We start from the raw sequence: 15,161 nt of genomic DNA, 5'->3' as shown, positions 1-15,161 counted from the left end.
GTGAATAAATCAGACCCACGATCCTTTGTTCAGGAATTATTGGTACTGTAACACTCTAATCTGATAGTCCAGAATGAGATATAAAACTCCACTAACCTGGTCGGAAAGCCGGAACCGGGACAGCAGCGGCGGAATTGAAAAGCCTCCCTGAGAGTCCTGAGACCCCCACTCTGCTGGAAGGGAAGAAAGAAACTTCAACAGGAAGAGGCAGGACCCCCAGGGAAACCCTCAAGGGGGAAAAAACCCTAGGTGTGTTGTCGGAGATCCTTGCAGACAGGTGGTTTATCCAAGGCGCAGACCTCCCGATTTGATGGCTGTATCACAGGTTCTAACGGGAGAAAACAACAGGTGAATATAGGAGGACAGCGGAATGATAGAATCGATTGGGAGAAGAGAGGGGTTTCTTACGGATGGATTTGGAGGAATCTAGTTGTTGCTGAGAGGTGGAGGGTTCTCGGAGTGAAAGGTAGAGATGGTTGGAAGGAAGCGCTGGAAGGGCACACTATAAGGTAAGAGAGAAAAAGGAATGGTAGATACCATGCAAGATTGAATACACTAGAATAGGGAGAGCCTAGAGTTCGAACTTACGGAGCGTCCTGAAATACAGAAGCGACGCGCGAAGGCGAAAGCCTTCGGTTCTGATATAGCGTCACATGACATGTCGTAATAGTCAGCTGGTTGCGTGGAAGAATCATGTGACCTGTCCTTGACGTGCACTGATGACGTGGAACCACAGTACCGCTAGAACTGGTGGTATTGACAGAAATAGATCGCGCATCTGCACAACAAAGCGCGGAACTGCACATTTTCCACCTATGTAAGTGTACAAAGCAGCGATGACAAAAAGGTGTAACAGTATGCCCTCTCTTCCTGGGGGGCGATCCGGGCTTCCCCGGGTGTAAACGAAAGAAACGTTGAATCAAAAGGGGAGAGTGAACACCAGAAGCAGGTTCCCACGTTCTTTCAGCCGGAGAATACCCCTTCCAGTCAATAAGAAATTGTAGTTGACCCCTGCGGTAGCGGGAGTCACATATACCGGCCACCTCATATTCTGTCCCGGTATCAGTGATCACCGGAGGTGGAATGGTCTTTGTGGAGCGTTGGAAACGATCAGCTACAGTTGGTTTCACTTGAGATAGATGAAAAACAGGATGAATGCGAAACCAGGCCGCCGGGAGAGCCAGTCGAACTGCTGCCGAGCCTACTTTAGATACCAACTTGAAAGGACCAAAGAACCTAGGAGATAATTTAGAAGGGACTAAGTGTTTCGGAAGAAACCGAGAGGCCAACCAAACCTTGTCCCCTACTTGTAGTTCTGGAAATTTGCGTCGATGTTGGTCTGCATACCGCTTGGCTCGATCCTGAGCTTCTTGAAGGGCCAACCGAGCCTTCTTTTGGCCAGACTGGATGATGTCTATCAAACAGTCCACCCCTGGTAATTTAGAGGGGGAGGGAGTAATGGTAGGGACAAAAGAAGGGTGAAACCCGTATGAACAGAAGAAGGGGCTAGTCTTAAGGGCAGTGTGCTTGGCATTGTTGTAAGCAAATTCTGCGATAGACAACAGTTCAGACCAATTATCCTGAGCTGCTGAGACGTAACAGCGGAGGTATCCTTCTAGAGTTTGGTTAAGACGCTCCGTCTGCCCGTTGGTCTGGGGATGGTAACCCGAACTGAGTGCCCTCTTAATGCCTAGGAAGTGACAGACTCCTTTCCAATATTGAGAAGTGTATTGTGGCCCTCTGTCAGAGACTATGACTTCAGGTAGGCCGTGTCTGGAAAACACTTCAGAAATGAAGATCCTAGCCATTTGGGCTGCCCCTGGCAATTTGACTAAGGGAATGAATTGGGCCATCTTGGTCAAGTAGTCAATGGTGACCATTATTGTCGTGTAACCTGAGGAAGGGGGAAGATCCACTATAAAATCAGTGGAGATGATTTGCCAAGGTTTCTCGGGAATCGGCATGCGGGAAAGTAAGCCAAAGGGAGGAGCTCGTGAAGCCTTAGACTGGATACATGTTGTACAGGAATTTACATAATCTTGAACATCGACCTGAAGGTTTGGCCACCAGAAATAACGTTGTATCAAATCCAGAGTAGTCTGTATTCCCCGGTGACCTGCAGCTCGGGAGTCATGGCACATCCGAAGAACCTCAGATTGAAGAACACTAGAAGGAATTAGGACCTGTGTTGCGTGGAAATACAATCCTTGATCCTTTGTAAGATGGTGGGTATAAAGAAGATTCTCACATTCAGATTGATTCTTAATGGTATCCAGCTTTAGTAGTTGAAGAAAGTCGGAAATGACTGCCACAAATCTTGCTTGAGGAAACATCTTCTCTGAGCTGAATTGCGAAACCTGTGGTTTCTTTCGAGATAAGGCATCGGCTCTGAGATTCTGGCTTCCTGGGAGAAAGGTGAATTCGATTCGGTAAGGCAGAAAGAAATACGCCCACCGTGCTTGTCTACTATTGGTGGTTTGAGCCTGCTGTAGTACTTTCAAGTTCTGATGGTCTGTACGGACCACAATGGTATGGGGAGATCCTAGTAGAAGATGTCTCCATTCTTCGAAAGCCTTCTTTATGGCCAATAACTCTTTTTCAAGAACAGAGTAGTGTAGTTCTGAGGAGGTAAACGTCTTTGACAGATAGGCCACCGGTCTCTCCTCCCCCGAATCAGTTGTTTGTAGAAGGACAGCTCCTAGAGCGTGATGAGAAGCGTCTGTCTCAAGGATGAATTGGCGGGATTGATCCGGGTTGAGTAAGACCCTGGCGGAGATGAATAAACCCTTTAAGGTCTCAAAGGCTTGTTGGGCAGAAGGATTCCAAGAGAAGACGATCCCCTTCTTGAGTAGTCGAGTAATGGGTAGAATCGTCTCAGAATAACAAGGAATGAACTTCCGATAGAAATTTGCGAATCCGAGAAATCGCTGAACCTCCTTGACGGTGGAAGGAGCTGGCCAATCTAGCACGGCAGAAACCTTTCTGGGATCCATAGAGATCCCATTTGCAGAGATGACAAATCCAAGATAGGTTATCTGAGCTTGATGGAACTCACACTTCTCTGCCTTACAATACAAATGGTTCGTCTGCAAACGACTCAGAACTAGATTAACATGTTGGATGTGGTCTTCAAGAGTGTCTGAGAATATCAAAATGTCATCGAGGTAAATGACGACACAATGAAGCAGCAAATCGGCGAAAAGGTGATCCATAAACCGTTGAAACACAGCCGGCGCATTAACCAGGCCAAAGGGCATTACTTGGTACTGGAAGTGTCCAAAAGGGGTTCGAAAGGCCGTTTTCCATTCGTCATTCGGAGCGATTCTGATGAGATGATAGGCTCCCCTGAGATCTAATTTAGTGTAGAGAGTAGCTCCACGGACGGCTTCAAGAATGTCTTTAATCAATGGCATGGGATACTTGTCAGGAATAGTGATCTTATTGAGCCCTCTATAATCTATGCACGGTCTCAATTCTTCTGTATCTTTCTTTGGAATAAAAAATAAAGAAGCTCCAGCGGGAGATTTAGATTCGGTAATGAGACCGTTCTGAATATTAGCATGGAGATACTCTCGAAGGGCACTCTTCTCCCGTTGGGACAAAACATACATTCGTCCAAACGGAACCGGTTGATCTGGAAGCAGGTCTATATGACAATCATCCCTTCGATGAGGCGGAAGTGTTGGAAACTGGGGAGTTGAGAACACCCTGAGAAAGTGTTGATGACATTTGGGAATCATACTCAAATGACCGATGGAAGGCAATTCGGTGGTAGGAGGAGACTCTGATGGAATATATAGGCCTACCGAATTGCGTGAAAGACAATGTGTGACACAGTACTCCGAGCCCAAAAAAAGTGTTCCTGCCTTCCAATTTATGTAGGGGTTGTGTAATCGCAACCAAGGCAGACCAAGAATAATGGGGAAGTGAGCCGCTCTGATTAAATCGAACACCAATGACTCTTTATGAGAGGCGATCAAACAAGTTAGCTGTTTGGTCTGTTCTCGTATAGGTCCCGAGCTTAATGGACTACCATCGACTCCTAAGATAGGTGTAGAAAAGGGTTTAGGAGTTCTGCCTATCCCGTTCTTAGCTGCCCATTTATCATCAATGAAGTTTCCAGCGGCTCCGCAGTCGAGCAGAGCTGGTATGTCCATCAAGTTACGGTCAGGCAACAAGATGGTCAATGAAAGTACAACCATGGAGGGGTTATTAGCCAATGGTTCAAAAGTGGACTCTTCTTCTATCGGGGAACCCTGAAGTTGTACTCCTACCGTGGTTCCCCTTACGGTAGGGGCTTGGCGTTTCCCGACGGCAAAGGTCTGGATCTGCGAGGAGGGACAACAGGACAATCTCGTAACAAATGGGAAGAAGACCCACAATACATACACAGGTTCAAGGCCTTCCGTCGTTCTCTCTCTATGGCTGAAATAGGACCTCTAACAGATCCTATCTGCATGGGTTCCTCAGAAGGAGTGGTCTTATGTTGTAGGGCCAAGATATCAGGGTTGAGACGAGGACCTTTCCCTTTCTTCCTTTCGATAGAACGCTCTTGAAGGCGGTAGTCTATTTGCATAGTCAAAGATATCATCTCCGCCAGATTCGCTGGCCGTGGGATCTTGGACACCTCATCCTTCAAATCCTCCGCAAGTCCTCGTCGAAAGAGAGTGAGTAGTCCGTCATCAGGCCAACCGGTTTCTGAAGATAACTGTTTAAATCGAGTAATATAGGACATAAGGTCCTTCTGACCTTGCCTGAGATCAAGAAGCCTTTCCTGCGTGGCTACCGAAATCTCTTGTCGACCAAACATGGACCTGAGACTGTTGGAGAACGCTGGATAGGAATCCAATACAGCGTTTCCGGAAGTGACTAACGGAGTAGCCCAAGCAAGGGCAGGACCCGTTAGGTGTGAAATGAGAAATCCTACCTTGTCCTTATCCGTGGGAAAGAATCGAGATTTGAACGTAAACTGAATGATGCAACTATCAAGAAATTCTTTCAACTTATGTGGGTCACCATCATACTTGCCCAAGGAGAGAGTAACGGGAGGGGTTTCAGAAAAGGCCCGAGTCAACTGTTGTTTTAATTGTGCATTGTCCTGTTTAAGACTCTGCATTTCAATAGACATAGACTGCATAGCAGCCATTAGCTGCTGCATTTGTTGTTCCATCCCTGCACCGCCGCTCCGACCAAGCTAGAGAGTTTCTTTATAGGGCGTCGCTTACTGTAACACTCTAATCTGATAGTCCAGAATGAGATATAAAACTCCACTAACCTGGTCGGAAAGCCGGAACCGGGACAGCAGCGGCGGAATTGAAAAGCCTCCCTGAGAGTCCTGAGACCCCCACTCTGCTGGAAGGGAAGAAAGAAACTTCAACAGGAAGAGGCAGGACCCCCAGGGAAACCCTCAAGGGGGAAAAAACCCTAGGTGTGTTGTCGGAGATCCTTGCAGACAGGTGGTTTATCCAAGGCGCAGACCTCCCGATTTGATGGCTGTATCACAGGTTCTAACGGGAGAAAACAACAGGTGAATATAGGAGGACAGCGGAATGATAGAATCGATTGGGAGAAGAGAGGGGTTTCTTACGGATGGATTTGGAGGAATCTAGTTGTTGCTGAGAGGTGGAGGGTTCTCGGAGTGAAAGGTAGAGATGGTTGGAAGGAAGCGCTGGAAGGGCACACTATAAGGTAAGAGAGAAAAAGGAATGGTAGATACCATGCAAGATTGAATACACTAGAATAGGGAGAGCCTAGAGTTCGAACTTACGGAGCGTCCTGAAATACAGAAGCGACGCGCGAAGGCGAAAGCCTTCGGTTCTGATATAGCGTCACATGACATGTCGTAATAGTCAGCTGGTTGCGTGGAAGAATCATGTGACCTGTCCTTGACGTGCACTGATGACGTGGAACCACAGTACCGCTAGAACTGGTGGTATTGACAGAAATAGATCGCGCATCTGCACAACAAAGCGCGGAACTGCACATTTTCCACCTATGTAAGTGTACAAAGCAGCGATGACGAAAAGGTGTAACAGGTACAGGTTCTGGATTGGCAATGTTATCTCCCATTCCAATTCGGGAAAGAGCATCCGCTTTGCCGTTCTTGTTGCCGGGGCGATAAGTGATCACAAAGTCAAATTCAGCAAAGAATAGAGCCCAGCGAAGCTGTCTGGAGGATTGAGCCTTGGCGGTTTTCAGATACTGCAGATTTCGATGATCGGTGATCACTGTGACGGTGTGTCTGGCCCCGAGGAGATAATGCCGCCATGCCTTAAAGGCTGATTTAATCGCTAGAAGCTCTTTGTCTGTGATGGTGTAGTTGATCTCAGGCGCCGAGAACTTCCGAGACCAGAATGCCACAGGATGCAGTTGGTTAGTCTCTGGATCTCTTTGTGATAGGACTGCTCCCATTGCTAAGCTGGAGGCGTCGGTTTCAACGATGTAAGGGAGGTCCGGGCGTGGGTGTTTCAGTATTGGCGCCGAGGTGAATTTAGCCTTTAGCTCTTGGAAGGCTTGTTCTGCTTCTGCGGACCATTCAAAGCGTTTATTCTTTCTTAAGAGGGCGGTGATGGGTTGTACCACTCGTGAAAACTCTGGAATAAATCTACGGTAAAAATTGGAAAGCCTAGCATGATTTGAACACCTTTCACGGAAGTAGGAGACGGCCATTTGAGGATAGCGTCTACTTTTCTCGAGTCCATGTGGACTCCTTTGGGTGTCAGAATAAATCCCAAAAATTCGACCTCAGTGACATGAAAAACACATTTTTCGAGCTTGGCAAAAAGTTTATGCTGGCGAAGTTTTTCAAGGACCGCCCTAACATGATTTCGATGGTCAGCTTCTGAAGATGAGTACACAAGAATGTCATCTATGTAGACGACAACGCAGACATCAATGAGCTCTCTGAGGACATCATTCATAAAATATTGGAAGGCGGCCGGTGCATTGCATAGTCCAAAGGGCATCACTTGGTATTCAAATAGCCCATACTTAGTGCGAAAGGCCGTCTTCCATTCATCTCCTTCGTTGACCCGTACCAAGTGATAAGCTCCCCGGAGATCAAGCTTAGTATAAATACAGGCGTTTTTTACCTGGTCAAGGAGTTCCGGGATCAGAGGTAAGGGGTGCCGGTTTTTTACTGTTATCTGGTTCAGAGCACGATAATCTATACAGGTTCTGAGGTCACCTTCTCTTTTTGGTACGAAGAACAGAGCCGAGGATGCAGGGGACTTCGACGGACGGATAAAGTCATTGGCCAGGTACTGGTCTAAATACTGTCGCAGATGAAGGTTCTCAGGCTCGGTAAGGGCGTAAAGCCTACTGCAAGGGGGAGTTGCACCGGGTAGCAAATCTATCTGACAATCGTATGATCTGTGGGTTGGCAAGGTGTTAGCCTGTTCCTTTTGAAAAACATCTTGGAACTCTCGATACTCTAGAGGTAATTGTGGACCGTCAGCCGTTACTGACGCTAGGCCAATGTTGGGTCGTAGATAACAAGTTGATGTGCACTCTGGGAACTTTATCGTCTTTGCTCGCCAATCAATCTGAGGATTGTGTTTCTCCAACCAAGGAATCCCTAGAATTACTTGGAATTGAGGAGCCTTGATCACGTCGAACACAATTACCTCCTGATGCCCGTCTTGGCCTAGTATCGTCACTTCAGTAGTGGTATGGGTCACTGGTCCGGAGGCGATTTCCGTCCCATCCACCGTGGTAATGACATCTTTAACCACCTTTGGACAAAGAGGTAAGTTCATCCTGGAAGCCAATTCGCGGTCCACATAATTTCCAACTGCTCCGCTATCAATGTATGCCTTAATTGCATGCAAACGATCCGGTTGCTCTGGGTTTACGAGGACCATTGGCATTATGAAGTGCGAGGTCAAAGAACTGGTTTTTACGCTCGGCAAGCGGACCTCTACACTTGTCGGGCGAGGTAGTTTCCCGGCTCAGGCTTTTCAGAACTCTTATCAGAAGCTCCCACTGTCTTCTTAGGTGGTTTCACTGGGCAATCTCGAAGAAAATGTCCTGAATTTCCACAATAGAGACATGGTTGCATTTGTTGTCTCCTGTCGCGTTCTTTCTGGGTTAGGGGACCCTTTACAACCCCAATTTGCATAGGTTCGACGGCTTCAACTCCTTTGGTGTGACTTTGAGGCTTAGGGAACACTCGTGTTTCAAACCTGGATCGATCCGCCTTTCTGTTTTGTAGTCTGTGATCCAATTGGACCACCAAATCAATGTACTCTGAACAATCCTGAGGAGGATTCACTACCTGGGCAAGGACGTCTTTGAGTTCGCCACGCAAACCCCGGTGAAAAAGCGTGATTCTTTTGTCCTCAGGCCATCTGGTCTCCACGATTAGCCTATTGAATGATGCAATGTAGGCCAAAAGATCTCGATTGCCCTGTCGTAGGGAAAGGAGTTCATTGTCCAGGGCCTGCCCCTGGGAATGCCTTGCAAAAAGTCTTTCCATATTTGCCTGGAAGGTCGGGAAATCACGAAGGATTGGGTCATCCTGTGTAACCAGAGGGATCGACCAATCAGCGGCACTGCCGCTAAGATACGAAAGCACAAAGGCTACCTTAGTCTGGTCAGTCGGAAAGGCTGCAGGTCTACAAAGAAAGTGCAATCGGCATTGATTTATAAACACCGCAAACCTTTTAGGGTCACCAGAGAAGCGTTCAGGCGGTGCCAATGGCACATTTCCGGGTAGGTTGATTTGAACAGGATTGGCTGAAGCCGCTGGGATATAGCTCCCTCCTGAATTAGGTAGCGGGGTTTGCCCCACTTGTGTCTGTAATAACTGTCTGGCGAGATCATCAGTTCGTTCTTTTGATATTATCAATTCCCTCCTAAGGGCATTCGTTTCCTGGCGGGCAGCATGAACTTCAGCTCTTAATTCCCCTAATAACTGGGCCAGTTGGTCTGTGTCGGAAGTTTCCATAGCGCCTGGGTAGGAGGTTATTGGTGGGCTTCGCATTCTGTAACGCTCACCTGATTCCCACGGAGGCGCTGATCCCGGCTGGGCTGCTATCGTTTCTTCAATTGAGAAGCGTAGAGCTCGGACGACTCTCAGGGCTGGGCTTCCTCTTATCGAATGTCTGACTTGCAGGGTAAGTTTTCTGCAGGTGGAAGAAAAAGGGTTAATCACCGTTTGATGGGATTCCTTCTCCCACCAATCGCCAGTTTCTCCCACAGCCTAGCTTTCTACTTGTCTCGGCGAGCTCTCACCTTAGGCGTATAAATGCTGAGCTCTCCATCCTGCGTCTGATGCAGGGGTGCGTGGATTCCAGTTACGTCACTGGATGAGTTCAGTGTTGAGGCTCAAGTCTTTTGCGGCCTTAGTTGGGATGCCGAAGAGTGATGCCGCCGTTACTGCACGAGCGGATGCCTGTAAGTATACTGTAGTCTTTAGGCTTTAAAAGATGGGCACCTCAATAATGTCCCTTTTCCTTTGTTTCAGGCATCGGGATGCTGTGGGCGTAGTTTTCCGTTGCCGCTGCACGTGCCGATGCACATAAGTATAATGTTCATCGGCCGCTTTTAATGGCACCTCTAATAATGTCCTTTTTCTAGTTTTCAGGTGCCGGGATGCTGCGGGCTTTATATCCGTTGCCACTGCACGTGCCAATGCACGTAAGTATAATGATCGTTGGCCGCTTTTAATGGCACCTCTAATAATGTCCTTTTTCTAGTTTTCAGGTGCCGGGATGCTGCGGTTGATGCGGCCGCTTCTGCGCGTGCAAAAACTGGTAAGTTAAGATGAATGCGACTGCCTTCACCCGAACCCCTTTTTAATTATGCCCTTTGCCTTTCAGGTGCAGAGAAGCTGCCGAAGAGAAGGCCTCGGTTAGCTCCGTTGCAATCACGGATGGATCAGGTAAGCGGGCGCGGCTGCGAGCGAGTTGCACTTTTCTAACCTTATGTTTATTCTTTGCAGGTTTTGCCGGTGACTGGATTCCGGGATCTGGTAAGTATTGTTCTGTGTCTTTCTTCATCCACAGGTTGCTGCGCGGAAGCTGAAGATGACTCTGGACCTGGAATGCAGGAGCCGACTCGGTGAGCGTCCTGCTGCTGCTGCAGAATAACGCGAAGCACGTGTTTTCCATCGGGCGTGGTTTAAATAGCAGAGAAGTGCTTCCAGTGTGTGTTCTTCCACCGGTTCCACCCATGTAAGAAAAGAGTTCCTGAATGGAGGGAATAGTTCCTCCCAGCCCTGATGGCTGGGGACTTCAACCAGACTGGATTGTTCTGGGTAAATATGCAGCATGGTCTGCCTCAGGTAAGTCCACCCAAGCATTATTACACTATTTATCAATATGAGCCCGGCGCCTATGGCGCCGGGACTGAAACCCTTCATGAGCCTGGCGCCAAAGGCGCCAGGACACGGTCCAAAGGGCCCCTGTAGGGGTCTGCTGGGTCCGGAGTAGTGGAAGACGGGTCTGCTTCCGAGGGTGCTGGGCCAGTCCTGGCCCCTCGGGAGTAGCGCCCATGACAGGAAGGGAGAGGGGAAAGTGCAGTACATTGGGAAAAAGTGGAATAAGTAAGAATAAATAATGGCCAGCTGGTGGCAAGTGCAAGGAAGTGCAGACAAAAGTGCTAGTGGGGGACTGTAGGGATACAGAACGTTCCCCAGGTGCAGGGGTTGCCAGAGAGGCAGTGCAAGTGGGAAAATTGGTGGGGCCTAGGCCAGAGATCAAAGAGGGTGGCCAGGTAACCCGAGCAGTTTCAGTCAGAAAATCAGCAGGGAGAGGGGGAGAGCAAGCAGAGGCAAAGTGGAAGGTTTTGAGGTGCTTCCAGAACCGGAGATGGTTCTCCTCGAGTTTCAGGGAGGCAGGAAGGCTGTTCCAGAGAGAGGTCCTAGCCGAAGAGAGTAATCTTCCACCAACTCGTTGCTTGGAGAAGCAACTGACACTGAGGGAGTTGGAGGCGGATGAGCGAAGAGCTCGAGAAGGAAGATATTTAGGAAGAGAGAGTTGAAGGTATTGCCGTCCCAGACCCTAGAAGGCCTTGTGTACAATGCAGAGGGTTTTTAACTTAATCCTCGCAGCCACCGGGAGCCAGTGCAGGGATTTCAGTCCTGTAGAGATACGATCCCTGGGCTTGAGGCCAAGGACAAGTCTTGCAGTCCTGTTCTGGATAAGTTGCAGAGGGCGGAGGGTAGAAGCAGGTAGATTTAGATAGAGGCTGTTACAATCAATAGTCCATCTTAGAGAGAACCAGGGCTCTGGAGACAGTGAGCTTCTGGTGGAAGGAGAGGAAAGGAAGAATACCTCTAAGGAGGTCAGCTGGTAGTGTGACTTCTTAGAGACGTCAGAGATATGAGGGGAGAAGGAGAGAGCAGAGTCGAAGATGACCCTGAGGTTTTTAGCCTTGCAGGTGGGAGTAGGAAGAGGGCCAAGAGAGGCCGGCCAGAGAGCTGCAGGGAAGGAGGGATTGGGTGTGCCGATGAGTAGAATCTCAGTCTTACTGGCATTAAGGCGGCACACCACTCCTGGATGGAAGACAGACAGTCGGAGATGAGGGAAGGAGAGGAGGAGGCCGAGGGTAGCCTGAAGATGAGCTGGGTATCGTCCACATAGCACTGAAAGTTGGGACAGAGAGCGGCGATGTGGTGGGCAAGGAGTGCCAGGTATTGGTTGAACAGCCAGGGAGAGAGGTTGGATCCCTGGGGGACACCACAGGTAGAGAAAAAGATGTCAGAGAGGAAGGACCCCAGTTGGACCTGGGAGGGTCGGTTGGAGAGGAAAGAAGTCAGCCACGCCAGAGCCTCACCAATGATACCCAGGTTATCACGTAGGCGGTTGAGGAGGATGGCATGGTTGATCGTGTCAAAGGCAGAAGAGAGGTCAAGCAAGATGAGAACGCACAGGGTATTAGAGTCAAGGTTGGTGAGCAGGTCTTGGTTGCCATAGTTCCTTGCCAAAATTACTCCTGTGGAGAGAAAAAAAATGGTATGCATATAAAAGCTCTTTATGGTCGGGATAAACAATATATTTAGCTGTGGCTATTCATTTGTCGACACTGCTTAGAGACAATGCAGAAAGTGTGTAAAACCTTTTGAAAAAAAATACTTGTGTTTATTACAAAAAGCAAATATCACTTATCACTGATGTGACTGGCAAAAAATGCAGACAGGATAACATTTTTGCAAATGAAATAATGGCAACTAAAAGGAATGTGTCAGAAAACATGCAAATAGGAATTAATGTGCCACTTTAATGAAGTAATTCAAGGGCCAGGAGAACATGCCTCAAAATGTGTGAATGACTGCACCACAGAACATGATGATCAGAATTCCTAGGTCTCTGCTTGCTATCCATATTATGTGGTCCTGTGAGCTGTGACATTTGCTCAAAACCAGCCTTACAGCTAAGACGCACAATCCATTGCTATTCCCTAAAAAACAGGAAAATGTGCTCAACAAAAACGGGAAACCATGAACAAATAGGAACCTACCCCCTGATTCTACCCGTGAAGTTCCACTGATATTTGTTTTTGAATCGGTGACCTGCAGAGCAGTGGCATTTGGCAGTAGTATTATTTGAGTTTCTACAAATATCAAGAGGAATTTTGAGGGGAAAGAACATATTTTTAAAAAACATGAAATATCCCTTCTGGCAAAGCTAATTACATTCTTACTTCCTGAAAAATCATTTGATTCGGAGTAGGGAATAACATCATATCAGAGCACTCCTTGTGACCCTCACATAGGGAGTGATATGACAGGATACATAATACATCTTACAGTTTTGCCCACCCTTTCTCACCACAGCCTAGACACAATTCCACTAGAGGTTTTGTCTGAAGTACCATTGAAGAAAATCACATATATTTGCCTTTTAAGTCAATAGCAGCAATGTTCATAGGTATAACAGATTGAGTACTTTCTTCTTTAACTAGGGACCTCTCTTATGAAATTCGATATTATCAGTTGGACAAGATACATGGGGATGCTAGAGGCAATAAACACAAACACATCAAATTGAAAAGCCCGCAGCAGCTGAGCAGAGAAAAAAAACAAAGGTACAGTTTCCTAGATTGTTCCTAGTGTATCCTATTCTTCAGAAAACACATTCCCTTCACTGTACTGCCCTGCCAAAATGTCTGATTTGGTTTTTGAACATTGCTGATTTGTTTTTCACCCCCAAAGGATTGTTCTCCTGTGCCCTTCCATCTGCACCCCACCCCGGCTCATCTGCTAGCCTCCAATACCAGTTGATAGGGCTCTGTAAACCGTGAGAGATTGCAGCAGTAAAACACTAACTGGGATATTTTCATACCCACAATACTATTTAATGCAAAACATATTTGAAACCTCACCATGATATTATGTGCAGTTTAAGAAAATGCCATGAATCTGTAAGTGCACAATTACTATGAAGTTTATACAAGATTGTTTGCAACATACCCCACCTTTAAATTGTTGGGTAGGATTATACAAATGCTCAGTGAAACATTTTTTGCATAGCTGCAAGTTATCATATAATTTGTTAAGGTCTATGCCCCATGGAACTTTAAAAACTTGGAAAGGTAGAAGATTGTGTGAAAAGCATTCTAGTAATCTGTATATCCGTTGCCCTAATACTTTTCATACAAATAATGGCAGGCATAGTCCATACCCATTATCCCTTGCAGGCCAGGTAAATATTAGGTACCTGCTGTGCCTTTTGCATTAGTACATATTTTTGAATAGGTGTGAATTGTCTGTGTGCGCTGCTCAAATTCTTATGAGCGGCACCCAGAAGGAAGTTGGGCAAGCGCACATGCGCACAGTTTAGAGGGAACATTGGTCAGATGTTGTTTCCCCCGACATGGCAACCCCCGAGGCAGGTGTGGGTGGGCAACTGGGTCCTGGTGCTGGGCTGTGGAGCGATGGAACTGCAGTCGGGAGTCTTCTGTTCCAGCAGGGGTGGTCACAGCAACTGGACCCCTGCAGATGGCTGACGTGCAGGCACCAAATAGCAGGACACGTGGCCAGCAGGCAGGCAGGCAGCAGCAGATGGCTGGTGGGAGTCGGCTCAGGGCTCTGGGGGGCAGGAAAATGGCCTTCTGGGCAGGAGCGTAGTCTTCCGTATGTTGTCGCATGGCCAGCTTGATACGGAGTGATTTTGCAAAAACAGCACGTCCACGTGTGAATGTGTATAATTCAAGGAAAGGGCCATAGCACGTAAGTGCGTATTTGATGTAACACGCGTGGACGTTTCCCTCAGCACGGGTGCATCCACACATGCAAAAACAGCACATCTGAGTGTGAATGCGTGTAATTTGAGGAAAGGGCCTTAGCGCATAAGCGCACCAGTGACGTTACACGCGCAGGTGTTGCCTTCAGCACGGGTTAAAGGTGACCGTGGGCCAGCAGTCCACTGTATGTGCTGTTCATGGAGACCAACGCGTGTGTTTACTCTGCTGGAATCACACGGGTTTACTTCACAGCGTTTGAAGTTCGTATCTCTTCTTTTGGCGGGGTGTTGCCAACGGACACACACGTGTTTGTTTTCCTTTTTTTTTCATGCAAGGCAAGCGGTGAGTCGCGCATGCTATTTTTCCCACTGTGGTTCCCCCTGTGCATCGCGTACCGTTTTCAAGGTCATAGTAGCCCGCGTGTTCCATACGTACATGTTTTTTGTGTCCCTGGGTGCCACCCCATACTGCTCGAGGTTAAATCCACGCACGTGGGCTACCGGGGTCGCGTGAACATTTTTCTTTTGTGAAATTACAATTTATAGTTTTTATACTTTGTCAATTTTTTAATTGAATTATTATATTTATTTTTTTGGAGGTGCCTGAGCGTTGCGTGACCCGTCATTTTTCCCCAGGGGTCACAGACAGCCTTGCAGGAGCAGTGGGGTACCTATTCCATGCAGTACCCTGCCCCGTTCTAGCCAATTGCCCAGGACAATTGTTGAGTGCACCTCCCATTGGCTATTTTCCATCTCTCCCATGGTTGGGAGGCCACCAAAGGCTAAGGGCGCAAAACTGGGCGTCCTCCCAGGGCTGAGTGTGGTTGGGCACGTGGGCACGGAGACCAGGGAGGACAGGGAGTCCATGGTGGTCAGGGTGGCTACAGAGGGGGAAGAGGCAGGGGGGCCCCACTGCGGCGGGATGCCCAGACACGTTCTGGTGCAGACATGCCACCACCCCCTGTGGTTCCTGGT

This window comes from Ambystoma mexicanum, chromosome 6p, assembly GCF_040938575.1.
Source record: "Ambystoma mexicanum isolate Mex_15411 chromosome 6p, UKY_AmexF1_1, whole genome shotgun sequence".
Lineage (NCBI taxonomy): Eukaryota > Metazoa > Chordata > Amphibia > Caudata > Ambystomatidae > Ambystoma > Ambystoma mexicanum.
This window is presented reverse-complemented; position numbering follows the sequence as displayed.